The sequence below is a fragment of the Cornus florida genome, unplaced genomic scaffold (assembly GCF_030987335.1).
Source record: "Cornus florida cultivar Cherokee Brave unplaced genomic scaffold, ASM3098733v1 CherokeeBrave_3.0.0_Hap2_scaffold_108, whole genome shotgun sequence".
Classification (NCBI taxonomy): Eukaryota; Viridiplantae; Streptophyta; class Magnoliopsida; order Cornales; family Cornaceae; genus Cornus; species Cornus florida.
In genome coordinates, this window is record NW_026775592.1 from 41,302 (window position 1) to 60,030 (window position 18,729).

General features: G+C 45.5%; 73 non-coding genes across 73 annotated transcripts; all 73 read left to right on the forward strand.

Moving 5' to 3' along the window:
- Positions 1-19: 19 nt before the first annotated feature.
- LOC132287945 (5S ribosomal RNA) lies at positions 20-138 on the forward strand. Its single transcript, XR_009473308.1, has one exon. It is a non-coding gene; the product is annotated as a 5S ribosomal RNA (ribosomal RNA).
- Positions 139-277: 139 nt separating this feature from the next.
- Positions 278-396, forward strand: LOC132287946 (5S ribosomal RNA). The gene has a single exon (XR_009473309.1). It is a non-coding gene; the product is annotated as a 5S ribosomal RNA (ribosomal RNA).
- A 139-nt stretch (positions 397-535) lies between these two features.
- LOC132287947 (5S ribosomal RNA) lies at positions 536-654 on the forward strand. Its single transcript, XR_009473310.1, has one exon. It is a non-coding gene; the product is annotated as a 5S ribosomal RNA (ribosomal RNA).
- Positions 655-793: 139 nt separating this feature from the next.
- On the forward strand, positions 794-912 carry LOC132287948 (5S ribosomal RNA). The gene has a single exon (XR_009473311.1). It is a non-coding gene; the product is annotated as a 5S ribosomal RNA (ribosomal RNA).
- Positions 913-1,051: 139 nt separating this feature from the next.
- On the forward strand, positions 1,052-1,170 carry LOC132287949 (5S ribosomal RNA). Its single transcript, XR_009473312.1, has one exon. It is a non-coding gene; the product is annotated as a 5S ribosomal RNA (ribosomal RNA).
- Positions 1,171-1,309: 139 nt separating this feature from the next.
- LOC132287950 (5S ribosomal RNA) lies at positions 1,310-1,428 on the forward strand. Its single transcript, XR_009473313.1, has one exon. It is a non-coding gene; the product is annotated as a 5S ribosomal RNA (ribosomal RNA).
- Positions 1,429-1,567: 139 nt separating this feature from the next.
- Positions 1,568-1,686, forward strand: LOC132287951 (5S ribosomal RNA). Its single transcript, XR_009473314.1, has one exon. It is a non-coding gene; the product is annotated as a 5S ribosomal RNA (ribosomal RNA).
- A 139-nt stretch (positions 1,687-1,825) lies between these two features.
- Positions 1,826-1,944, forward strand: LOC132287953 (5S ribosomal RNA). Its single transcript, XR_009473316.1, has one exon. It is a non-coding gene; the product is annotated as a 5S ribosomal RNA (ribosomal RNA).
- Positions 1,945-2,083: 139 nt separating this feature from the next.
- LOC132287954 (5S ribosomal RNA) lies at positions 2,084-2,202 on the forward strand. Its single transcript, XR_009473317.1, has one exon. It is a non-coding gene; the product is annotated as a 5S ribosomal RNA (ribosomal RNA).
- Positions 2,203-2,341: 139 nt separating this feature from the next.
- On the forward strand, positions 2,342-2,460 carry LOC132287956 (5S ribosomal RNA). The gene has a single exon (XR_009473318.1). It is a non-coding gene; the product is annotated as a 5S ribosomal RNA (ribosomal RNA).
- Positions 2,461-2,599: 139 nt separating this feature from the next.
- On the forward strand, positions 2,600-2,718 carry LOC132287957 (5S ribosomal RNA). The gene has a single exon (XR_009473319.1). It is a non-coding gene; the product is annotated as a 5S ribosomal RNA (ribosomal RNA).
- A 139-nt stretch (positions 2,719-2,857) lies between these two features.
- Positions 2,858-2,976, forward strand: LOC132287958 (5S ribosomal RNA). The gene has a single exon (XR_009473320.1). It is a non-coding gene; the product is annotated as a 5S ribosomal RNA (ribosomal RNA).
- A 139-nt stretch (positions 2,977-3,115) lies between these two features.
- LOC132287960 (5S ribosomal RNA) lies at positions 3,116-3,234 on the forward strand. Its single transcript, XR_009473322.1, has one exon. It is a non-coding gene; the product is annotated as a 5S ribosomal RNA (ribosomal RNA).
- A 139-nt stretch (positions 3,235-3,373) lies between these two features.
- On the forward strand, positions 3,374-3,492 carry LOC132287961 (5S ribosomal RNA). Its single transcript, XR_009473323.1, has one exon. It is a non-coding gene; the product is annotated as a 5S ribosomal RNA (ribosomal RNA).
- A 139-nt stretch (positions 3,493-3,631) lies between these two features.
- LOC132287962 (5S ribosomal RNA) lies at positions 3,632-3,750 on the forward strand. Its single transcript, XR_009473324.1, has one exon. It is a non-coding gene; the product is annotated as a 5S ribosomal RNA (ribosomal RNA).
- Positions 3,751-3,889: 139 nt separating this feature from the next.
- LOC132288169 (5S ribosomal RNA) lies at positions 3,890-4,008 on the forward strand. Its single transcript, XR_009473523.1, has one exon. It is a non-coding gene; the product is annotated as a 5S ribosomal RNA (ribosomal RNA).
- A 139-nt stretch (positions 4,009-4,147) lies between these two features.
- LOC132287963 (5S ribosomal RNA) lies at positions 4,148-4,266 on the forward strand. Its single transcript, XR_009473325.1, has one exon. It is a non-coding gene; the product is annotated as a 5S ribosomal RNA (ribosomal RNA).
- A 139-nt stretch (positions 4,267-4,405) lies between these two features.
- LOC132287964 (5S ribosomal RNA) lies at positions 4,406-4,524 on the forward strand. The gene has a single exon (XR_009473326.1). It is a non-coding gene; the product is annotated as a 5S ribosomal RNA (ribosomal RNA).
- Positions 4,525-4,663: 139 nt separating this feature from the next.
- LOC132287966 (5S ribosomal RNA) lies at positions 4,664-4,782 on the forward strand. The gene has a single exon (XR_009473328.1). It is a non-coding gene; the product is annotated as a 5S ribosomal RNA (ribosomal RNA).
- A 139-nt stretch (positions 4,783-4,921) lies between these two features.
- Positions 4,922-5,040, forward strand: LOC132288155 (5S ribosomal RNA). Its single transcript, XR_009473510.1, has one exon. It is a non-coding gene; the product is annotated as a 5S ribosomal RNA (ribosomal RNA).
- Positions 5,041-5,179: 139 nt separating this feature from the next.
- Positions 5,180-5,298, forward strand: LOC132287967 (5S ribosomal RNA). Its single transcript, XR_009473329.1, has one exon. It is a non-coding gene; the product is annotated as a 5S ribosomal RNA (ribosomal RNA).
- A 139-nt stretch (positions 5,299-5,437) lies between these two features.
- Positions 5,438-5,556, forward strand: LOC132287968 (5S ribosomal RNA). The gene has a single exon (XR_009473330.1). It is a non-coding gene; the product is annotated as a 5S ribosomal RNA (ribosomal RNA).
- A 139-nt stretch (positions 5,557-5,695) lies between these two features.
- LOC132288156 (5S ribosomal RNA) lies at positions 5,696-5,814 on the forward strand. Its single transcript, XR_009473511.1, has one exon. It is a non-coding gene; the product is annotated as a 5S ribosomal RNA (ribosomal RNA).
- A 139-nt stretch (positions 5,815-5,953) lies between these two features.
- On the forward strand, positions 5,954-6,072 carry LOC132287969 (5S ribosomal RNA). Its single transcript, XR_009473331.1, has one exon. It is a non-coding gene; the product is annotated as a 5S ribosomal RNA (ribosomal RNA).
- A 139-nt stretch (positions 6,073-6,211) lies between these two features.
- On the forward strand, positions 6,212-6,330 carry LOC132288131 (5S ribosomal RNA). Its single transcript, XR_009473487.1, has one exon. It is a non-coding gene; the product is annotated as a 5S ribosomal RNA (ribosomal RNA).
- Positions 6,331-6,469: 139 nt separating this feature from the next.
- LOC132288132 (5S ribosomal RNA) lies at positions 6,470-6,588 on the forward strand. Its single transcript, XR_009473488.1, has one exon. It is a non-coding gene; the product is annotated as a 5S ribosomal RNA (ribosomal RNA).
- A 139-nt stretch (positions 6,589-6,727) lies between these two features.
- On the forward strand, positions 6,728-6,846 carry LOC132288134 (5S ribosomal RNA). Its single transcript, XR_009473489.1, has one exon. It is a non-coding gene; the product is annotated as a 5S ribosomal RNA (ribosomal RNA).
- Positions 6,847-6,985: 139 nt separating this feature from the next.
- LOC132288135 (5S ribosomal RNA) lies at positions 6,986-7,104 on the forward strand. Its single transcript, XR_009473490.1, has one exon. It is a non-coding gene; the product is annotated as a 5S ribosomal RNA (ribosomal RNA).
- Positions 7,105-7,243: 139 nt separating this feature from the next.
- On the forward strand, positions 7,244-7,362 carry LOC132288136 (5S ribosomal RNA). Its single transcript, XR_009473491.1, has one exon. It is a non-coding gene; the product is annotated as a 5S ribosomal RNA (ribosomal RNA).
- A 139-nt stretch (positions 7,363-7,501) lies between these two features.
- LOC132287970 (5S ribosomal RNA) lies at positions 7,502-7,620 on the forward strand. Its single transcript, XR_009473332.1, has one exon. It is a non-coding gene; the product is annotated as a 5S ribosomal RNA (ribosomal RNA).
- Positions 7,621-7,759: 139 nt separating this feature from the next.
- Positions 7,760-7,878, forward strand: LOC132287971 (5S ribosomal RNA). Its single transcript, XR_009473333.1, has one exon. It is a non-coding gene; the product is annotated as a 5S ribosomal RNA (ribosomal RNA).
- A 139-nt stretch (positions 7,879-8,017) lies between these two features.
- Positions 8,018-8,136, forward strand: LOC132287972 (5S ribosomal RNA). Its single transcript, XR_009473334.1, has one exon. It is a non-coding gene; the product is annotated as a 5S ribosomal RNA (ribosomal RNA).
- Positions 8,137-8,275: 139 nt separating this feature from the next.
- LOC132287973 (5S ribosomal RNA) lies at positions 8,276-8,394 on the forward strand. Its single transcript, XR_009473335.1, has one exon. It is a non-coding gene; the product is annotated as a 5S ribosomal RNA (ribosomal RNA).
- A 139-nt stretch (positions 8,395-8,533) lies between these two features.
- On the forward strand, positions 8,534-8,652 carry LOC132287974 (5S ribosomal RNA). The gene has a single exon (XR_009473336.1). It is a non-coding gene; the product is annotated as a 5S ribosomal RNA (ribosomal RNA).
- Positions 8,653-8,791: 139 nt separating this feature from the next.
- Positions 8,792-8,910, forward strand: LOC132287975 (5S ribosomal RNA). Its single transcript, XR_009473337.1, has one exon. It is a non-coding gene; the product is annotated as a 5S ribosomal RNA (ribosomal RNA).
- Positions 8,911-9,049: 139 nt separating this feature from the next.
- Positions 9,050-9,168, forward strand: LOC132287977 (5S ribosomal RNA). The gene has a single exon (XR_009473339.1). It is a non-coding gene; the product is annotated as a 5S ribosomal RNA (ribosomal RNA).
- A 139-nt stretch (positions 9,169-9,307) lies between these two features.
- Positions 9,308-9,426, forward strand: LOC132287978 (5S ribosomal RNA). Its single transcript, XR_009473340.1, has one exon. It is a non-coding gene; the product is annotated as a 5S ribosomal RNA (ribosomal RNA).
- A 139-nt stretch (positions 9,427-9,565) lies between these two features.
- Positions 9,566-9,684, forward strand: LOC132287979 (5S ribosomal RNA). The gene has a single exon (XR_009473341.1). It is a non-coding gene; the product is annotated as a 5S ribosomal RNA (ribosomal RNA).
- A 139-nt stretch (positions 9,685-9,823) lies between these two features.
- Positions 9,824-9,942, forward strand: LOC132287980 (5S ribosomal RNA). The gene has a single exon (XR_009473342.1). It is a non-coding gene; the product is annotated as a 5S ribosomal RNA (ribosomal RNA).
- Positions 9,943-10,081: 139 nt separating this feature from the next.
- LOC132287981 (5S ribosomal RNA) lies at positions 10,082-10,200 on the forward strand. The gene has a single exon (XR_009473343.1). It is a non-coding gene; the product is annotated as a 5S ribosomal RNA (ribosomal RNA).
- Positions 10,201-10,339: 139 nt separating this feature from the next.
- LOC132287982 (5S ribosomal RNA) lies at positions 10,340-10,458 on the forward strand. Its single transcript, XR_009473344.1, has one exon. It is a non-coding gene; the product is annotated as a 5S ribosomal RNA (ribosomal RNA).
- A 139-nt stretch (positions 10,459-10,597) lies between these two features.
- Positions 10,598-10,716, forward strand: LOC132287983 (5S ribosomal RNA). Its single transcript, XR_009473345.1, has one exon. It is a non-coding gene; the product is annotated as a 5S ribosomal RNA (ribosomal RNA).
- A 139-nt stretch (positions 10,717-10,855) lies between these two features.
- LOC132287984 (5S ribosomal RNA) lies at positions 10,856-10,974 on the forward strand. The gene has a single exon (XR_009473346.1). It is a non-coding gene; the product is annotated as a 5S ribosomal RNA (ribosomal RNA).
- A 139-nt stretch (positions 10,975-11,113) lies between these two features.
- On the forward strand, positions 11,114-11,232 carry LOC132287985 (5S ribosomal RNA). The gene has a single exon (XR_009473347.1). It is a non-coding gene; the product is annotated as a 5S ribosomal RNA (ribosomal RNA).
- Positions 11,233-11,371: 139 nt separating this feature from the next.
- On the forward strand, positions 11,372-11,490 carry LOC132287987 (5S ribosomal RNA). The gene has a single exon (XR_009473348.1). It is a non-coding gene; the product is annotated as a 5S ribosomal RNA (ribosomal RNA).
- Positions 11,491-11,629: 139 nt separating this feature from the next.
- Positions 11,630-11,748, forward strand: LOC132287989 (5S ribosomal RNA). Its single transcript, XR_009473350.1, has one exon. It is a non-coding gene; the product is annotated as a 5S ribosomal RNA (ribosomal RNA).
- A 139-nt stretch (positions 11,749-11,887) lies between these two features.
- Positions 11,888-12,006, forward strand: LOC132287990 (5S ribosomal RNA). Its single transcript, XR_009473351.1, has one exon. It is a non-coding gene; the product is annotated as a 5S ribosomal RNA (ribosomal RNA).
- Positions 12,007-12,145: 139 nt separating this feature from the next.
- On the forward strand, positions 12,146-12,264 carry LOC132287991 (5S ribosomal RNA). Its single transcript, XR_009473352.1, has one exon. It is a non-coding gene; the product is annotated as a 5S ribosomal RNA (ribosomal RNA).
- A 139-nt stretch (positions 12,265-12,403) lies between these two features.
- LOC132287992 (5S ribosomal RNA) lies at positions 12,404-12,522 on the forward strand. The gene has a single exon (XR_009473353.1). It is a non-coding gene; the product is annotated as a 5S ribosomal RNA (ribosomal RNA).
- A 139-nt stretch (positions 12,523-12,661) lies between these two features.
- Positions 12,662-12,780, forward strand: LOC132287993 (5S ribosomal RNA). The gene has a single exon (XR_009473354.1). It is a non-coding gene; the product is annotated as a 5S ribosomal RNA (ribosomal RNA).
- A 139-nt stretch (positions 12,781-12,919) lies between these two features.
- LOC132287994 (5S ribosomal RNA) lies at positions 12,920-13,038 on the forward strand. The gene has a single exon (XR_009473355.1). It is a non-coding gene; the product is annotated as a 5S ribosomal RNA (ribosomal RNA).
- Positions 13,039-13,177: 139 nt separating this feature from the next.
- On the forward strand, positions 13,178-13,296 carry LOC132287995 (5S ribosomal RNA). Its single transcript, XR_009473356.1, has one exon. It is a non-coding gene; the product is annotated as a 5S ribosomal RNA (ribosomal RNA).
- A 139-nt stretch (positions 13,297-13,435) lies between these two features.
- On the forward strand, positions 13,436-13,554 carry LOC132287996 (5S ribosomal RNA). The gene has a single exon (XR_009473357.1). It is a non-coding gene; the product is annotated as a 5S ribosomal RNA (ribosomal RNA).
- Positions 13,555-13,693: 139 nt separating this feature from the next.
- LOC132287997 (5S ribosomal RNA) lies at positions 13,694-13,812 on the forward strand. Its single transcript, XR_009473358.1, has one exon. It is a non-coding gene; the product is annotated as a 5S ribosomal RNA (ribosomal RNA).
- A 139-nt stretch (positions 13,813-13,951) lies between these two features.
- Positions 13,952-14,070, forward strand: LOC132287998 (5S ribosomal RNA). Its single transcript, XR_009473359.1, has one exon. It is a non-coding gene; the product is annotated as a 5S ribosomal RNA (ribosomal RNA).
- A 139-nt stretch (positions 14,071-14,209) lies between these two features.
- LOC132288000 (5S ribosomal RNA) lies at positions 14,210-14,328 on the forward strand. Its single transcript, XR_009473361.1, has one exon. It is a non-coding gene; the product is annotated as a 5S ribosomal RNA (ribosomal RNA).
- A 139-nt stretch (positions 14,329-14,467) lies between these two features.
- Positions 14,468-14,586, forward strand: LOC132288001 (5S ribosomal RNA). The gene has a single exon (XR_009473362.1). It is a non-coding gene; the product is annotated as a 5S ribosomal RNA (ribosomal RNA).
- A 139-nt stretch (positions 14,587-14,725) lies between these two features.
- Positions 14,726-14,844, forward strand: LOC132288002 (5S ribosomal RNA). Its single transcript, XR_009473363.1, has one exon. It is a non-coding gene; the product is annotated as a 5S ribosomal RNA (ribosomal RNA).
- Positions 14,845-14,983: 139 nt separating this feature from the next.
- Positions 14,984-15,102, forward strand: LOC132288003 (5S ribosomal RNA). Its single transcript, XR_009473364.1, has one exon. It is a non-coding gene; the product is annotated as a 5S ribosomal RNA (ribosomal RNA).
- A 139-nt stretch (positions 15,103-15,241) lies between these two features.
- LOC132288004 (5S ribosomal RNA) lies at positions 15,242-15,360 on the forward strand. Its single transcript, XR_009473365.1, has one exon. It is a non-coding gene; the product is annotated as a 5S ribosomal RNA (ribosomal RNA).
- Positions 15,361-15,499: 139 nt separating this feature from the next.
- On the forward strand, positions 15,500-15,618 carry LOC132288005 (5S ribosomal RNA). Its single transcript, XR_009473366.1, has one exon. It is a non-coding gene; the product is annotated as a 5S ribosomal RNA (ribosomal RNA).
- Positions 15,619-15,757: 139 nt separating this feature from the next.
- LOC132288006 (5S ribosomal RNA) lies at positions 15,758-15,876 on the forward strand. Its single transcript, XR_009473367.1, has one exon. It is a non-coding gene; the product is annotated as a 5S ribosomal RNA (ribosomal RNA).
- A 139-nt stretch (positions 15,877-16,015) lies between these two features.
- Positions 16,016-16,134, forward strand: LOC132288007 (5S ribosomal RNA). The gene has a single exon (XR_009473368.1). It is a non-coding gene; the product is annotated as a 5S ribosomal RNA (ribosomal RNA).
- Positions 16,135-16,273: 139 nt separating this feature from the next.
- Positions 16,274-16,392, forward strand: LOC132288008 (5S ribosomal RNA). Its single transcript, XR_009473369.1, has one exon. It is a non-coding gene; the product is annotated as a 5S ribosomal RNA (ribosomal RNA).
- Positions 16,393-16,531: 139 nt separating this feature from the next.
- LOC132288009 (5S ribosomal RNA) lies at positions 16,532-16,650 on the forward strand. Its single transcript, XR_009473370.1, has one exon. It is a non-coding gene; the product is annotated as a 5S ribosomal RNA (ribosomal RNA).
- Positions 16,651-16,789: 139 nt separating this feature from the next.
- LOC132288011 (5S ribosomal RNA) lies at positions 16,790-16,908 on the forward strand. The gene has a single exon (XR_009473372.1). It is a non-coding gene; the product is annotated as a 5S ribosomal RNA (ribosomal RNA).
- A 139-nt stretch (positions 16,909-17,047) lies between these two features.
- On the forward strand, positions 17,048-17,166 carry LOC132288013 (5S ribosomal RNA). Its single transcript, XR_009473373.1, has one exon. It is a non-coding gene; the product is annotated as a 5S ribosomal RNA (ribosomal RNA).
- Positions 17,167-17,305: 139 nt separating this feature from the next.
- On the forward strand, positions 17,306-17,424 carry LOC132288014 (5S ribosomal RNA). The gene has a single exon (XR_009473374.1). It is a non-coding gene; the product is annotated as a 5S ribosomal RNA (ribosomal RNA).
- Positions 17,425-17,563: 139 nt separating this feature from the next.
- Positions 17,564-17,682, forward strand: LOC132288015 (5S ribosomal RNA). The gene has a single exon (XR_009473375.1). It is a non-coding gene; the product is annotated as a 5S ribosomal RNA (ribosomal RNA).
- A 139-nt stretch (positions 17,683-17,821) lies between these two features.
- On the forward strand, positions 17,822-17,940 carry LOC132288016 (5S ribosomal RNA). The gene has a single exon (XR_009473376.1). It is a non-coding gene; the product is annotated as a 5S ribosomal RNA (ribosomal RNA).
- A 139-nt stretch (positions 17,941-18,079) lies between these two features.
- LOC132288017 (5S ribosomal RNA) lies at positions 18,080-18,198 on the forward strand. Its single transcript, XR_009473378.1, has one exon. It is a non-coding gene; the product is annotated as a 5S ribosomal RNA (ribosomal RNA).
- Positions 18,199-18,337: 139 nt separating this feature from the next.
- LOC132288018 (5S ribosomal RNA) lies at positions 18,338-18,456 on the forward strand. Its single transcript, XR_009473379.1, has one exon. It is a non-coding gene; the product is annotated as a 5S ribosomal RNA (ribosomal RNA).
- Positions 18,457-18,595: 139 nt separating this feature from the next.
- Positions 18,596-18,714, forward strand: LOC132288019 (5S ribosomal RNA). The gene has a single exon (XR_009473380.1). It is a non-coding gene; the product is annotated as a 5S ribosomal RNA (ribosomal RNA).
- Positions 18,715-18,729: the final 15 nt, after the last annotated feature.

An 18,729-nucleotide genomic window follows, 5' to 3' on the forward strand; every position in this document is an offset into this window, starting at 1 on the left:
ATGGAGGCGAGAATATGTCGGGTGCGATCATACCAGCACTAATGCACCGGATCCCATCAGAACTCCGCAGTTAAGCGTGCTTGGGCGAGAGTAGTACTAGGATGGGTGACCCCCTGGGAAGTCCTCGTGTTGCACCCCTTTTTAGTCCGGTTTTGTATTTTTAATTTTAATTTTAATTTTATTAATATGTATTTATTTATTTCCCGGCGAATGCGTCGGAAGGGCAATAGAACGGTAGCGGAAGGGGTTTATAGGGAAATGGAGGCGAGAATATGTCGGGTGCGATCATACCAGCACTAATGCACCGGATCCCATCAGAACTCCGCAGTTAAGCGTGCTTGGGCGAGAGTAGTACTAGGATGGGTGACCCCCTGGGAAGTCCTCGTGTTGCACCCCTTTTTAGTCCGGTTTTGTATTTTTAATTTTAATTTTAATTTTATTAATATGTATTTATTTATTTCCCGGCGAATGCGTCGGAAGGGCAATAGAACGGTAGCGGAAGGGGTTTATAGGGAAATGGAGGCGAGAATATGTCGGGTGCGATCATACCAGCACTAATGCACCGGATCCCATCAGAACTCCGCAGTTAAGCGTGCTTGGGCGAGAGTAGTACTAGGATGGGTGACCCCCTGGGAAGTCCTCGTGTTGCACCCCTTTTTAGTCCGGTTTTGTATTTTTAATTTTAATTTTAATTTTATTAATATGTATTTATTTATTTCCCGGCGAATGCGTCGGAAGGGCAATAGAACGGTAGCGGAAGGGGTTTATAGGGAAATGGAGGCGAGAATATGTCGGGTGCGATCATACCAGCACTAATGCACCGGATCCCATCAGAACTCCGCAGTTAAGCGTGCTTGGGCGAGAGTAGTACTAGGATGGGTGACCCCCTGGGAAGTCCTCGTGTTGCACCCCTTTTTAGTCCGGTTTTGTATTTTTAATTTTAATTTTAATTTTATTAATATGTATTTATTTATTTCCCGGCGAATGCGTCGGAAGGGCAATAGAACGGTAGCGGAAGGGGTTTATAGGGAAATGGAGGCGAGAATATGTCGGGTGCGATCATACCAGCACTAATGCACCGGATCCCATCAGAACTCCGCAGTTAAGCGTGCTTGGGCGAGAGTAGTACTAGGATGGGTGACCCCCTGGGAAGTCCTCGTGTTGCACCCCTTTTTAGTCCGGTTTTGTATTTTTAATTTTAATTTTAATTTTATTAATATGTATTTATTTATTTCCCGGCGAATGCGTCGGAAGGGCAATAGAACGGTAGCGGAAGGGGTTTATAGGGAAATGGAGGCGAGAATATGTCGGGTGCGATCATACCAGCACTAATGCACCGGATCCCATCAGAACTCCGCAGTTAAGCGTGCTTGGGCGAGAGTAGTACTAGGATGGGTGACCCCCTGGGAAGTCCTCGTGTTGCACCCCTTTTTAGTCCGGTTTTGTATTTTTAATTTTAATTTTAATTTTATTAATATGTATTTATTTATTTCCCGGCGAATGCGTCGGAAGGGCAATAGAACGGTAGCGGAAGGGGTTTATAGGGAAATGGAGGCGAGAATATGTCGGGTGCGATCATACCAGCACTAATGCACCGGATCCCATCAGAACTCCGCAGTTAAGCGTGCTTGGGCGAGAGTAGTACTAGGATGGGTGACCCCCTGGGAAGTCCTCGTGTTGCACCCCTTTTTAGTCCGGTTTTGTATTTTTAATTTTAATTTTAATTTTATTAATATGTATTTATTTATTTCCCGGCGAATGCGTCGGAAGGGCAATAGAACGGTAGCGGAAGGGGTTTATAGGGAAATGGAGGCGAGAATATGTCGGGTGCGATCATACCAGCACTAATGCACCGGATCCCATCAGAACTCCGCAGTTAAGCGTGCTTGGGCGAGAGTAGTACTAGGATGGGTGACCCCCTGGGAAGTCCTCGTGTTGCACCCCTTTTTAGTCCGGTTTTGTATTTTTAATTTTAATTTTAATTTTATTAATATGTATTTATTTATTTCCCGGCGAATGCGTCGGAAGGGCAATAGAACGGTAGCGGAAGGGGTTTATAGGGAAATGGAGGCGAGAATATGTCGGGTGCGATCATACCAGCACTAATGCACCGGATCCCATCAGAACTCCGCAGTTAAGCGTGCTTGGGCGAGAGTAGTACTAGGATGGGTGACCCCCTGGGAAGTCCTCGTGTTGCACCCCTTTTTAGTCCGGTTTTGTATTTTTAATTTTAATTTTAATTTTATTAATATGTATTTATTTATTTCCCGGCGAATGCGTCGGAAGGGCAATAGAACGGTAGCGGAAGGGGTTTATAGGGAAATGGAGGCGAGAATATGTCGGGTGCGATCATACCAGCACTAATGCACCGGATCCCATCAGAACTCCGCAGTTAAGCGTGCTTGGGCGAGAGTAGTACTAGGATGGGTGACCCCCTGGGAAGTCCTCGTGTTGCACCCCTTTTTAGTCCGGTTTTGTATTTTTAATTTTAATTTTAATTTTATTAATATGTATTTATTTATTTCCCGGCGAATGCGTCGGAAGGGCAATAGAACGGTAGCGGAAGGGGTTTATAGGGAAATGGAGGCGAGAATATGTCGGGTGCGATCATACCAGCACTAATGCACCGGATCCCATCAGAACTCCGCAGTTAAGCGTGCTTGGGCGAGAGTAGTACTAGGATGGGTGACCCCCTGGGAAGTCCTCGTGTTGCACCCCTTTTTAGTCCGGTTTTGTATTTTTAATTTTAATTTTAATTTTATTAATATGTATTTATTTATTTCCCGGCGAATGCGTCGGAAGGGCAATAGAACGGTAGCGGAAGGGGTTTATAGGGAAATGGAGGCGAGAATATGTCGGGTGCGATCATACCAGCACTAATGCACCGGATCCCATCAGAACTCCGCAGTTAAGCGTGCTTGGGCGAGAGTAGTACTAGGATGGGTGACCCCCTGGGAAGTCCTCGTGTTGCACCCCTTTTTAGTCCGGTTTTGTATTTTTAATTTTAATTTTAATTTTATTAATATGTATTTATTTATTTCCCGGCGAATGCGTCGGAAGGGCAATAGAACGGTAGCGGAAGGGGTTTATAGGGAAATGGAGGCGAGAATATGTCGGGTGCGATCATACCAGCACTAATGCACCGGATCCCATCAGAACTCCGCAGTTAAGCGTGCTTGGGCGAGAGTAGTACTAGGATGGGTGACCCCCTGGGAAGTCCTCGTGTTGCACCCCTTTTTAGTCCGGTTTTGTATTTTTAATTTTAATTTTAATTTTATTAATATGTATTTATTTATTTCCCGGCGAATGCGTCGGAAGGGCAATAGAACGGTAGCGGAAGGGGTTTATAGGGAAATGGAGGCGAGAATATGTCGGGTGCGATCATACCAGCACTAATGCACCGGATCCCATCAGAACTCCGCAGTTAAGCGTGCTTGGGCGAGAGTAGTACTAGGATGGGTGACCCCCTGGGAAGTCCTCGTGTTGCACCCCTTTTTAGTCCGGTTTTGTATTTTTAATTTTAATTTTAATTTTATTAATATGTATTTATTTATTTCCCGGCGAATGCGTCGGAAGGGCAATAGAACGGTAGCGGAAGGGGTTTATAGGGAAATGGAGGCGAGAATATGTCGGGTGCGATCATACCAGCACTAATGCACCGGATCCCATCAGAACTCCGCAGTTAAGCGTGCTTGGGCGAGAGTAGTACTAGGATGGGTGACCCCCTGGGAAGTCCTCGTGTTGCACCCCTTTTTAGTCCGGTTTTGTATTTTTAATTTTAATTTTAATTTTATTAATATGTATTTATTTATTTCCCGGCGAATGCGTCGGAAGGGCAATAGAACGGTAGCGGAAGGGGTTTATAGGGAAATGGAGGCGAGAATATGTCGGGTGCGATCATACCAGCACTAATGCACCGGATCCCATCAGAACTGCGCAGTTAAGCGTGCTTGGGCGAGAGTAGTACTAGGATGGGTGACCCCCTGGGAAGTCCTCGTGTTGCACCCCTTTTTAGTCCGGTTTTGTATTTTTAATTTTAATTTTAATTTTATTAATATGTATTTATTTATTTCCCGGCGAATGCGTCGGAAGGGCAATAGAACGGTAGCGGAAGGGGTTTATAGGGAAATGGAGGCGAGAATATGTCGGGTGCGATCATACCAGCACTAATGCACCGGATCCCATCAGAACTCCGCAGTTAAGCGTGCTTGGGCGAGAGTAGTACTAGGATGGGTGACCCCCTGGGAAGTCCTCGTGTTGCACCCCTTGTTAGTCCGGTTTTGTATTTTTAATTTTAATTTTAATTTTATTAATATGTATTTATTTATTTCCCGGCGAATGCGTCGGAAGGGCAATAGAACGGTAGCGGAAGGGGTTTATAGGGAAATGGAGGCGAGAATATGTCGGGTGCGATCATACCAGCACTAATGCACCGGATCCCATCAGAACTCCGCAGTTAAGCGTGCTTGGGCGAGAGTAGTACTAGGATGGGTGACCCCCTGGGAAGTCCTCGTGTTGCACCCCTTGTTAGTCCGGTTTTGTATTTTTAATTTTAATTTTAATTTTATTAATATGTATTTATTTATTTCCCGGCGAATGCGTCGGAAGGGCAATAGAACGGTAGCGGAAGGGGTTTATAGGGAAATGGAGGCGAGAATATGTCGGGTGCGATCATACCAGCACTAATGCACCGGATCCCATCAGAACTCCGCAGTTAAGCGTGCTTGGGCGAGAGTAGTACTAGGATGGGTGACCCCCTGGGAAGTCCTCGTGTTGCACCCCTTTTTAGTCCGGTTTTGTATTTTTAATTTTAATTTTAATTTTATTAATATGTATTTATTTATTTCCCGGCGAATGCGTCGGAAGGGCAATAGAACGGTAGCGGAAGGGGTTTATAGGGAAATGGAGGCGAGAATATGTCGGGTGCGATCATACCAGCACTAATGCACCGGATCCCATCAGAACCCCGCAGTTAAGCGTGCTTGGGCGAGAGTAGTACTAGGATGGGTGACCCCCTGGGAAGTCCTCGTGTTGCACCCCTTTTTAGTCCGGTTTTGTATTTTTAATTTTAATTTTAATTTTATTAATATGTATTTATTTATTTCCCGGCGAATGCGTCGGAAGGGCAATAGAACGGTAGCGGAAGGGGTTTATAGGGAAATGGAGGCGAGAATATGTCGGGTGCGATCATACCAGCACTAATGCACCGGATCCCATCAGAACTCCGCAGTTAAGCGTGCTTGGGCGAGAGTAGTACTAGGATGGGTGACCCCCTGGGAAGTCCTCGTGTTGCACCCCTTGTTAGTCCGGTTTTGTATTTTTAATTTTAATTTTAATTTTATTAATATGTATTTATTTATTTCCCGGCGAATGCGTCGGAAGGGCAATAGAACGGTAGCGGAAGGGGTTTATAGGGAAATGGAGGCGAGAATATGTCGGGTGCGATCATACCAGCACTAATGCACCGGATCCCATCAGAACTCCGCAGTTAAGCGTGCTTGGGCGAGAGTAGTACTAGGATGGGTGACCCCCTGGGAAGTCCTCGTGTTGCACCCCTTTTTAGTCCGGTTTTGTATTTTTAATTTTAATTTTAATTTTATTAATATGTATTTATTTATTTCCCGGCGAATGCGTCGGAAGGGCAATAGAACGGTAGCGGAAGGGGTTTATAGGGAAATGGAGGCGAGAATATGTCGGGTGCGATCATACCAGCACTAATGCACCGGATCCCATCAGAACCCCGCAGTTAAGCGTGCTTGGGCGAGAGTAGTACTAGGATGGGTGACCCCCTGGGAAGTCCTCGTGTTGCACCCCTTTTTAGTCCGGTTTTGTATTTTTAATTTTAATTTTAATTTTATTAATATGTATTTATTTATTTCCCGGCGAATGCGTCGGAAGGGCAATAGAACGGTAGCGGAAGGGGTTTATAGGGAAATGGAGGCGAGAATATGTCGGGTGCGATCATACCAGCACTAATGCACCGGATCCCATCAGAACTCCGCAGTTAAGCGTGCTTGGGCGAGAGTAGTACTAGGATGGGTGACCCCCTGGGAAGTCCTCGTGTTGCACCCCTTTTTAGTCCGGTTTTGTATTTTTAATTTTAATTTTAATTTTATTAATATGTATTTATTTATTTCCCGGCGAATGCGTCGGAAGGGCAATAGAACGGTAGCGGAAGGGGTTTATAGGGAAATGGAGGCGAGAATATGTCGGGTGCGATCATACCAGCACTAATGCACCGGATCCCATCAGAACTCCGCAGTTCAGCGTGCTTGGGCGAGAGTAGTACTAGGATGGGTGACCCCCTGGGAAGTCCTCGTGTTGCACCCCTTTTTAGTCCGGTTTTGTATTTTTAATTTTAATTTTAATTTTATTAATATGTATTTATTTATTTCCCGGCGAATGCGTCGGAAGGGCAATAGAACGGTAGCGGAAGGGGTTTATAGGGAAATGGAGGCGAGAATATGTCGGGTGCGATCATACCAGCACTAATGCACCGGATCCCATCAGAACTCCGCAGTTCAGCGTGCTTGGGCGAGAGTAGTACTAGGATGGGTGACCCCCTGGGAAGTCCTCGTGTTGCACCCCTTTTTAGTCCGGTTTTGTATTTTTAATTTTAATTTTAATTTTATTAATATGTATTTATTTATTTCCCGGCGAATGCGTCGGAAGGGCAATAGAACGGTAGCGGAAGGGGTTTATAGGGAAATGGAGGCGAGAATATGTCGGGTGCGATCATACCAGCACTAATGCACCGGATCCCATCAGAACTCCGCAGTTCAGCGTGCTTGGGCGAGAGTAGTACTAGGATGGGTGACCCCCTGGGAAGTCCTCGTGTTGCACCCCTTTTTAGTCCGGTTTTGTATTTTTAATTTTAATTTTAATTTTATTAATATGTATTTATTTATTTCCCGGCGAATGCGTCGGAAGGGCAATAGAACGGTAGCGGAAGGGGTTTATAGGGAAATGGAGGCGAGAATATGTCGGGTGCGATCATACCAGCACTAATGCACCGGATCCCATCAGAACTCCGCAGTTCAGCGTGCTTGGGCGAGAGTAGTACTAGGATGGGTGACCCCCTGGGAAGTCCTCGTGTTGCACCCCTTTTTAGTCCGGTTTTGTATTTTTAATTTTAATTTTAATTTTATTAATATGTATTTATTTATTTCCCGGCGAATGCGTCGGAAGGGCAATAGAACGGTAGCGGAAGGGGTTTATAGGGAAATGGAGGCGAGAATATGTCGGGTGCGATCATACCAGCACTAATGCACCGGATCCCATCAGAACTCCGCAGTTCAGCGTGCTTGGGCGAGAGTAGTACTAGGATGGGTGACCCCCTGGGAAGTCCTCGTGTTGCACCCCTTTTTAGTCCGGTTTTGTATTTTTAATTTTAATTTTAATTTTATTAATATGTATTTATTTATTTCCCGGCGAATGCGTCGGAAGGGCAATAGAACGGTAGCGGAAGGGGTTTATAGGGAAATGGAGGCGAGAATATGTCGGGTGCGATCATACCAGCACTAATGCACCGGATCCCATCAGAACTCCGCAGTTAAGCGTGCTTGGGCGAGAGTAGTACTAGGATGGGTGACCCCCTGGGAAGTCCTCGTGTTGCACCCCTTTTTAGTCCGGTTTTGTATTTTTAATTTTAATTTTAATTTTATTAATATGTATTTATTTATTTCCCGGCGAATGCGTCGGAAGGGCAATAGAACGGTAGCGGAAGGGGTTTATAGGGAAATGGAGGCGAGAATATGTCGGGTGCGATCATACCAGCACTAATGCACCGGATCCCATCAGAACTCCGCAGTTAAGCGTGCTTGGGCGAGAGTAGTACTAGGATGGGTGACCCCCTGGGAAGTCCTCGTGTTGCACCCCTTTTTAGTCCGGTTTTGTATTTTTAATTTTAATTTTAATTTTATTAATATGTATTTATTTATTTCCCGGCGAATGCGTCGGAAGGGCAATAGAACGGTAGCGGAAGGGGTTTATAGGGAAATGGAGGCGAGAATATGTCGGGTGCGATCATACCAGCACTAATGCACCGGATCCCATCAGAACTCCGCAGTTAAGCGTGCTTGGGCGAGAGTAGTACTAGGATGGGTGACCCCCTGGGAAGTCCTCGTGTTGCACCCCTTTTTAGTCCGGTTTTGTATTTTTAATTTTAATTTTAATTTTATTAATATGTATTTATTTATTTCCCGGCGAATGCGTCGGAAGGGCAATAGAACGGTAGCGGAAGGGGTTTATAGGGAAATGGAGGCGAGAGTATGTCGGGTGCGATCATACCAGCACTAATGCACCGGATCCCATCAGAACTCCGCAGTTAAGCGTGCTTGGGCGAGAGTAGTACTAGGATGGGTGACCCCCTGGGAAGTCCTCGTGTTGCACCCCTTTTTAGTCCGGTTTTGTATTTTTAATTTTAATTTTAATTTTATTAATATGTATTTATTTATTTCCCGGCGAATGCGTCGGAAGGGCAATAGAACGGTAGCGGAAGGGGTTTATAGGGAAATGGAGGCGAGAATATGTCGGGTGCGATCATACCAGCACTAATGCACCGGATCCCATCAGAACTCCGCAGTTAAGCGTGCTTGGGCGAGAGTAGTACTAGGATGGGTGACCCCCTGGGAAGTCCTCGTGTTGCACCCCTTTTTAGTCCGGTTTTGTATTTTTAATTTTAATTTTAATTTTATTAATATGTATTTATTTATTTCCCGGCGAATGCGTCGGAAGGGCAATAGAACGGTAGCGGAAGGGGTTTATAGGGAAATGGAGGCGAGAGTATGTCGGGTGCGATCATACCAGCACTAATGCACCGGATCCCATCAGAACTCCGCAGTTAAGCGTGCTTGGGCGAGAGTAGTACTAGGATGGGTGACCCCCTGGGAAGTCCTCGTGTTGCACCCCTTTTTAGTCCGGTTTTGTATTTTTAATTTTAATTTTAATTTTATTAATATGTATTTATTTATTTCCCGGCGAATGCGTCGGAAGGGCAATAGAACGGTAGCGGAAGGGGTTTATAGGGAAATGGAGGCGAGAATATGTCGGGTGCGATCATACCAGCACTAATGCACCGGATCCCATCAGAACTCCGCAGTTAAGCGTGCTTGGGCGAGAGTAGTACTAGGATGGGTGACCCCCTGGGAAGTCCTCGTGTTGCACCCCTTTTTAGTCCGGTTTTGTATTTTTAATTTTAATTTTAATTTTATTAATATGTATTTATTTATTTCCCGGCGAATGCGTCGGAAGGGCAATAGAACGGTAGCGGAAGGGGTTTATAGGGAAATGGAGGCGAGAATATGTCGGGTGCGATCATACCAGCACTAATGCACCGGATCCCATCAGAACTCCGCAGTTAAGCGTGCTTGGGCGAGAGTAGTACTAGGATGGGTGACCCCCTGGGAAGTCCTCGTGTTGCACCCCTTTTTAGTCCGGTTTTGTATTTTTAATTTTAATTTTAATTTTATTAATATGTATTTATTTATTTCCCGGCGAATGCGTCGGAAGGGCAATAGAACGGTAGCGGAAGGGGTTTATAGGGAAATGGAGGCGAGAATATGTCGGGTGCGATCATACCAGCACTAATGCACCGGATCCCATCAGAACTCCGCAGTTAAGCGTGCTTGGGCGAGAGTAGTACTAGGATGGGTGACCCCCTGGGAAGTCCTCGTGTTGCACCCCTTTTTAGTCCGGTTTTGTATTTTTAATTTTAATTTTAATTTTATTAATATGTATTTATTTATTTCCCGGCGAATGCGTCGGAAGGGCAATAGAACGGTAGCGGAAGGGGTTTATAGGGAAATGGAGGCGAGAATATGTCGGGTGCGATCATACCAGCACTAATGCACCGGATCCCATCAGAACTCCGCAGTTAAGCGTGCTTGGGCGAGAGTAGTACTAGGATGGGTGACCCCCTGGGAAGTCCTCGTGTTGCACCCCTTTTTAGTCCGGTTTTGTATTTTTAATTTTAATTTTAATTTTATTAATATGTATTTATTTATTTCCCGGCGAATGCGTCGGAAGGGCAATAGAACGGTAGCGGAAGGGGTTTATAGGGAAATGGAGGCGAGAATATGTCGGGTGCGATCATACCAGCACTAATGCACCGGATCCCATCAGAACTCCGCAGTTAAGCGTGCTTGGGCGAGAGTAGTACTAGGATGGGTGACCCCCTGGGAAGTCCTCGTGTTGCACCCCTTTTTAGTCCGGTTTTGTATTTTTAATTTTAATTTTAATTTTATTAATATGTATTTATTTATTTCCCGGCGAATGCGTCGGAAGGGCAATAGAACGGTAGCGGAAGGGGTTTATAGGGAAATGGAGGCGAGAATATGTCGGGTGCGATCATACCAGCACTAATGCACCGGATCCCATCAGAACTCCGCAGTTAAGCGTGCTTGGGCGAGAGTAGTACTAGGATGGGTGACCCCCTGGGAAGTCCTCGTGTTGCACCCCTTTTTAGTCCGGTTTTGTATTTTTAATTTTAATTTTAATTTTATTAATATGTATTTATTTATTTCCCGGCGAATGCGTCGGAAGGGCAATAGAACGGTAGCGGAAGGGGTTTATAGGGAAATGGAGGCGAGAATATGTCGGGTGCGATCATACCAGCACTAATGCACCGGATCCCATCAGAACTCCGCAGTTAAGCGTGCTTGGGCGAGAGTAGTACTAGGATGGGTGACCCCCTGGGAAGTCCTCGTGTTGCACCCCTTTTTAGTCCGGTTTTGTATTTTTAATTTTAATTTTAATTTTATTAATATGTATTTATTTATTTCCCGGCGAATGCGTCGGAAGGGCAATAGAACGGTAGCGGAAGGGGTTTATAGGGAAATGGAGGCGAGAATATGTCGGGTGCGATCATACCAGCACTAATGCACCGGATCCCATCAGAACTCCGCAGTTAAGCGTGCTTGGGCGAGAGTAGTACTAGGATGGGTGACCCCCTGGGAAGTCCTCGTGTTGCACCCCTTTTTAGTCCGGTTTTGTATTTTTAATTTTAATTTTAATTTTATTAATATGTATTTATTTATTTCCCGGCGAATGCGTCGGAAGGGCAATAGAACGGTAGCGGAAGGGGTTTATAGGGAAATGGAGGCGAGAATATGTCGGGTGCGATCATACCAGCACTAATGCACCGGATCCCATCAGAACTCCGCAGTTAAGCGTGCTTGGGCGAGAGTAGTACTAGGATGGGTGACCCCCTGGGAAGTCCTCGTGTTGCACCCCTTTTTAGTCCGGTTTTGTATTTTTAATTTTAATTTTAATTTTATTAATATGTATTTATTTATTTCCCGGCGAATGCGTCGGAAGGGCAATAGAACGGTAGCGGAAGGGGTTTATAGGGAAATGGAGGCGAGAATATGTCGGGTGCGATCATACCAGCACTAATGCACCGGATCCCATCAGAACTCCGCAGTTAAGCGTGCTTGGGCGAGAGTAGTACTAGGATGGGTGACCCCCTGGGAAGTCCTCGTGTTGCACCCCTTTTTAGTCCGGTTTTGTATTTTTAATTTTAATTTTAATTTTATTAATATGTATTTATTTATTTCCCGGCGAATGCGTCGGAAGGGCAATAGAACGGTAGCGGAAGGGGTTTATAGGGAAATGGAGGCGAGAATATGTCGGGTGCGATCATACCAGCACTAATGCACCGGATCCCATCAGAACTCCGCAGTTAAGCGTGCTTGGGCGAGAGTAGTACTAGGATGGGTGACCCCCTGGGAAGTCCTCGTGTTGCACCCCTTTTTAGTCCGGTTTTGTATTTTTAATTTTAATTTTAATTTTATTAATATGTATTTATTTATTTCCCGGCGAATGCGTCGGAAGGGCAATAGAACGGTAGCGGAAGGGGTTTATAGGGAAATGGAGGCGAGAATATGTCGGGTGCGATCATACCAGCACTAATGCACCGGATCCCATCAGAACTCCGCAGTTAAGCGTGCTTGGGCGAGAGTAGTACTAGGATGGGTGACCCCCTGGGAAGTCCTCGTGTTGCACCCCTTTTTAGTCCGGTTTTGTATTTTTAATTTTAATTTTAATTTTATTAATATGTATTTATTTATTTCCCGGCGAATGCGTCGGAAGGGCAATAGAACGGTAGCGGAAGGGGTTTATAGGGAAATGGAGGCGAGAATATGTCGGGTGCGATCATACCAGCACTAATGCACCGGATCCCATCAGAACTCCGCAGTTAAGCGTGCTTGGGCGAGAGTAGTACTAGGATGGGTGACCCCCTGGGAAGTCCTCGTGTTGCACCCCTTTTTAGTCCGGTTTTGTATTTTTAATTTTAATTTTAATTTTATTAATATGTATTTATTTATTTCCCGGCGAATGCGTCGGAAGGGCAATAGAACGGTAGCGGAAGGGGTTTATAGGGAAATGGAGGCGAGAGTATGTCGGGTGCGATCATACCAGCACTAATGCACCGGATCCCATCAGAACTCCGCAGTTAAGCGTGCTTGGGCGAGAGTAGTACTAGGATGGGTGACCCCCTGGGAAGTCCTCGTGTTGCACCCCTTTTTAGTCCGGTTTTGTATTTTTAATTTTAATTTTAATTTTATTAATATGTATTTATTTATTTCCCGGCGAATGCGTCGGAAGGGCAATAGAACGGTAGCGGAAGGGGTTTATAGGGAAATGGAGGCGAGAATATGTCGGGTGCGATCATACCAGCACTAATGCACCGGATCCCATCAGAACTCCGCAGTTAAGCGTGCTTGGGCGAGAGTAGTACTAGGATGGGTGACCCCCTGGGAAGTCCTCGTGTTGCACCCCTTTTTAGTCCGGTTTTGTATTTTTAATTTTAATTTTAATTTTATTAATATGTATTTATTTATTTCCCGGCGAATGCGTCGGAAGGGCAATAGAACGGTAGCGGAAGGGGTTTATAGGGAAATGGAGGCGAGAGTATGTCGGGTGCGATCATACCAGCACTAATGCACCGGATCCCATCAGAACTCCGCAGTTAAGCGTGCTTGGGCGAGAGTAGTACTAGGATGGGTGACCCCCTGGGAAGTCCTCGTGTTGCACCCCTTTTTAGTCCGGTTTTGTATTTTTAATTTTAATTTTAATTTTATTAATATGTATTTATTTATTTCCCGGCGAATGCGTCGGAAGGGCAATAGAACGGTAGCGGAAGGGGTTTATAGGGAAATGGAGGCGAGAATATGTCGGGTGCGATCATACCAGCACTAATGCACCGGATCCCATCAGAACTCCGCAGTTAAGCGTGCTTGGGCGAGAGTAGTACTAGGATGGGTGACCCCCTGGGAAGTCCTCGTGTTGCACCCCTTTTTAGTCCGGTTTTGTATTTTTAATTTTAATTTTAATTTTATTAATATGTATTTATTTATTTCCCGGCGAATGCGTCGGAAGGGCAATAGAACGGTAGCGGAAGGGGTTTATAGGGAAATGGAGGCGAGAATATGTCGGGTGCGATCATACCAGCACTAATGCACCGGATCCCATCAGAACTCCGCAGTTAAGCGTGCTTGGGCGAGAGTAGTACTAGGATGGGTGACCCCCTGGGAAGTCCTCGTGTTGCACCCCTTTTTAGTCCGGTTTTGTATTTTTAATTTTAATTTTAATTTTATTAATATGTATTTATTTATTTCCCGGCGAATGCGTCGGAAGGGCAATAGAACGGTAGCGGAAGGGGTTTATAGGGAAATGGAGGCGAGAATATGTCGGGTGCGATCATACCAGCACTAATGCACCGGATCCCATCAGAACTCCGCAGTTAAGCGTGCTTGGGCGAGAGTAGTACTAGGATGGGTGACCCCCTGGGAAGTCCTCGTGTTGCACCCCTTTTTAGTCCGGTTTTGTATTTTTAATTTTAATTTTAATTTTATTAATATGTATTTATTTATTTCCCGGCGAATGCGTCGGAAGGGCAATAGAACGGTAGCGGAAGGGGTTTATAGGGAAATGGAGGCGAGAATATGTCGGGTGCGATCATACCAGCACTAATGCACCGGATCCCATCAGAACTCCGCAGTTAAGCGTGCTTGGGCGAGAGTAGTACTAGGATGGGTGACCCCCTGGGAAGTCCTCGTGTTGCACCCCTTTTTAGTCCGGTTTTGTATTTTTAATTTTAATTTTAATTTTATTAATATGTATTTATTTATTTCCCGGCGAATGCGTCGGAAGGGCAATAGAACGGTAGCGGAAGGGGTTTATAGGGAAATGGAGGCGAGAATATGTCGGGTGCGATCATACCAGCACTAATGCACCGGATCCCATCAGAACTCCGCAGTTAAGCGTGCTTGGGCGAGAGTAGTACTAGGATGGGTGACCCCCTGGGAAGTCCTCGTGTTGCACCCCTTTTTAGTCCGGTTTTGTATTTTTAATTTTAATTTTAATTTTATTAATATGTATTTATTTATTTCCCGGCGAATGCGTCGGAAGGGCAATAGAACGGTAGCGGAAGGGGTTTATAGGGAAATGGAGGCGAGAATATGTCGGGTGCGATCATACCAGCACTAATGCACCGGATCCCATCAGAACTCCGCAGTTAAGCGTGCTTGGGCGAGAGTAGTACTAGGATGGGTGACCCCCTGGGAAGTCCTCGTGTTGCACCCCTTTTTAGTCCGGTTTTGTATTTTTAATTTTAATTTTAATTTTATTAATATGTATTTATTTATTTCCCGGCGAATGCGTCGGAAGGGCAATAGAACGGTAGCGGAAGGGGTTTATAGGGAAATGGAGGCGAGAATATGTCGGGTGCGATCATACCAGCACTAATGCACCGGATCCCATCAGAACTCCGCAGTTAAGCGTGCTTGGGCGAGAGTAGTACTAGGATGGGTGACCCCCTGGGAAGTCCTCGTGTTGCACCCCTTTTTAGTCCGGTTTTGTATTTTTAATTTTAATTTTAATTTTATTAATATGTATTTATTTATTTCCCGGCGAATGCGTCGGAAGGGCAATAGAACGGTAGCGGAAGGGGTTTATAGGGAAATGGAGGCGAGAATATGTCGGGTGCGATCATACCAGCACTAATGCACCGGATCCCATCAGAACTCCGCAGTTAAGCGTGCTTGGGCGAGAGTAGTACTAGGATGGGTGACCCCCTGGGAAGTCCTCGTGTTGCACCCCTTTTTAGTCCGGTTTTGTATTTTTAATTTTAATTTTAATTTTATTAATATGTATTTATTTATTTCCCGGCGAATGCGTCGGAAGGGCAATAGAACGGTAGCGGAAGGGGTTTATAGGGAAATGGAGGCGAGAATATGTCGGGTGCGATCATACCAGCACTAATGCACCGGATCCCATCAGAACTCCGCAGTTAAGCGTGCTTGGGCGAGAGTAGTACTAGGATGGGTGACCCCCTGGGAAGTCCTCGTGTTGCACCCCTTTTTAGTCCGGTTTTGTATTTTTAATTTTAATTTTAATTTTATTAATATGTATTTATTTATTTCCCGGCGAATGCGTCGGAAGGGCAATAGAACGGTAGCGGAAGGGGTTTATAGGGAAATGGAGGCGAGAATATGTCGGGTGCGATCATACCAGCACTAATGCACCGGATCCCATCAGAACTCCGCAGTTAAGCGTGCTTGGGCGAGAGTAGTACTAGGATGGGTGACCCCCTGGGAAGTCCTCGTGTTGCACCCCTTTTTAGTCCGGTTTTGTATTTTTAATTTTAATTTTAATTTTATTAATATGTATTTATTTATTTCCCGGCGAATGCGTCGGAAGGGCAATAGAACGGTAGCGGAAGGGGTTTATAGGGAAATGGAGGCGAGAGTATGTCGGGTGCGATCATACCAGCACTAATGCACCGGATCCCATCAGAACTCCGCAGTTAAGCGTGCTTGGGCGAGAGTAGTACTAGGATGGGTGACCCCCTGGGAAGTCCTCGTGTTGCACCCCTTTTTAGTCCGGTTTTGTATTTTTAATTTTAATTTTAATTTTATTAATATGTATTTATTTATTTCCCGGCGAATGCGTCGGAAGGGCAATAGAACGGTAGCGGAAGGGGTTTATAGGGAAATGGAGGCGAGAATATGTCGGGTGCGATCATACCAGCACTAATGCACCGGATCCCATCAGAACTCCGCAGTTAAGCGTGCTTGGGCGAGAGTAGTACTAGGATGGGTGACCCCCTGGGAAGTCCTCGTGTTGCACCCCTTTTTAGTCCGGTTTTGTATTTTTAATTTTAATTTTAATTTTATTAATATGTATTTATTTATTTCCCGGCGAATGCGTCGGAAGGGCAATAGAACGGTAGCGGAAGGGGTTTATAGGGAAATGGAGGCGAGAATATGTCGGGTGCGATCATACCAGCACTAATGCACCGGATCCCATCAGAACTCCGCAGTTAAGCGTGCTTGGGCGAGAGTAGTACTAGGATGGGTGACCCCCTGGGAAGTCCTCGTGTTGCACCCCTTTTTAGTCCGGTTTTGTATTTTTAATTTTAATTTTAATTTTATTAATATGTATTTATTTATTTCCCGGCGAATGCGTCGGAAGGGCAATAGAACGGTAGCGGAAGGGGTTTATAGGGAAATGGAGGCGAGAATATGTCGGGTGCGATCATACCAGCACTAATGCACCGGATCCCATCAGAACTCCGCAGTTAAGCGTGCTTGGGCGAGAGTAGTACTAGGATGGGTGACCCCCTGGGAAGTCCTCGTGTTGCACCCCTTTTTAGTCCGGTTTTGTATTTTTAATTTTAATTTTAATTTTATTAATATGTATTTATTTATTTCCCGGCGAATGCGTCGGAAGGGCAATAGAACGGTAGCGGAAGGGGTTTATAGGGAAATGGAGGCGAGAATATGTCGGGTGCGATCATACCAGCACTAATGCACCGGATCCCATCAGAACTCCGCAGTTAAGCGTGCTTGGGCGAGAGTAGTACTAGGATGGGTGACCCCCTGGGAAGTCCTCGTGTTGCACCCCTTTTTAGTCCGGTTTTGTATTTTTAATTTTAATTTTAATTTTATTAATATGTATTTATTTATTTCCCGGCGAATGCGTCGGAAGGGCAATAGAACGGTAGCGGAAGGGGTTTATAGGGAAATGGAGGCGAGAATATGTCGGGTGCGATCATACCAGCACTAATGCACCGGATCCCATCAGAACTCCGCAGTTAAGCGTGCTTGGGCGAGAGTAGTACTAGGATGGGTGACCCCCTGGGAAGTCCTCGTGTTGCACCCCTTTTTAGTCCGGTTTTGTATTTTTAATTTTAATTTTAATTTTATTAATATGTATTTATTTATTTCCCGGCGAATGCGTCGGAAGGGCAATAGAACGGTAGCGGAAGGGGTTTATAGGGAAATGGAGGCGAGAATATGTCGGGTGCGATCATACCAGCACTAATGCACCGGATCCCATCAGAACTCCGCAGTTAAGCGTGCTTGGGCGAGAGTAGTACTAGGATGGGTGACCCCCTGGGAAGTCCTCGTGTTGCACCCCTTTTTAGTCCGGTTTTGTATTTTTAATTTTAATTTTAATTTTATTAATATGTATTTATTTATTTCCCGGCGAATGCGTCGGAAGGGCAATAGAACGGTAGCGGAAGGGGTTTATAGGGAAATGGAGGCGAGAATATGTCGGGTGCGATCATACCAGCACTAATGCACCGGATCCCATCAGAACTCCGCAGTTAAGCGTGCTTGGGCGAGAGTAGTACTAGGATGGGTGACCCCCTGGGAAGTCCTCGTGTTGCACCCCTTTTTAGTCCGGTTTTGTATTTTTAATTTTAATTTTAATTTTATTAATATGTATTTATTTATTTCCCGGCGAATGCGTCGGAAGGGCAATAGAACGGTAGCGGAAGGGGTTTATAGGGAAATGGAGGCGAGAATATGTCGGGTGCGATCATACCAGCACTAATGCACCGGATCCCATCAGAACTCCGCAGTTAAGCGTGCTTGGGCGAGAGTAGTACTAGGATGGGTGACCCCCTGGGAAGTCCTCGTGTTGCACCCCTTTTTAGTCCGGTTTTGTATTTTTAATTTTAATTTTAATTTTATTAATATGTATTTATTTATTTCCCGGCGAATGCGTCGGAAGGGCAATAGAACGGTAGCGGAAGGGGTTTATAGGGAAATGGAGGCGAGAATATGTCGGGTGCGATCATACCAGCACTAATGCACCGGATCCCATCAGAACTCCGCAGTTAAGCGTGCTTGGGCGAGAGTAGTACTAGGATGGGTGACCCCCTGGGAAGTCCTCGTGTTGCACCCCTTTTTAGTCCGGTTTTGTATTTTTAATTTTAATTTTAATTTTATTAATATGTATTTATTTATTTCCCGGCGAATGCGTCGGAAGGGCAATAGAACGGTAGCGGAAGGGGTTTATAGGGAAATGGAGGCGAGAATATGTCGGGTGCGATCATACCAGCACTAATGCACCGGATCCCATCAGAACTCCGCAGTTAAGCGTGCTTGGGCGAGAGTAGTACTAGGATGGGTGACCCCCTGGGAAGTCCTCGTGTTGCACCCCTTTTTAGTCCGGTTTTGTATTTTTAATTTTAATTTTAATTTTATTAATATGTATTTATTTATTTCCCGGCGAATGCGTCGGAAGGGCAATAGAACGGTAGCGGAAGGGGTTTATAGGGAAATGGAGGCGAGAATATGTCGGGTGCGATCATACCAGCACTAATGCACCGGATCCCATCAGAACTCCGCAGTTAAGCGTGCTTGGGCGAGAGTAGTACTAGGATGGGTGACCCCCTGGGAAGTCCTCGTGTTGCACCCCTTTTTAGTCCGGTTT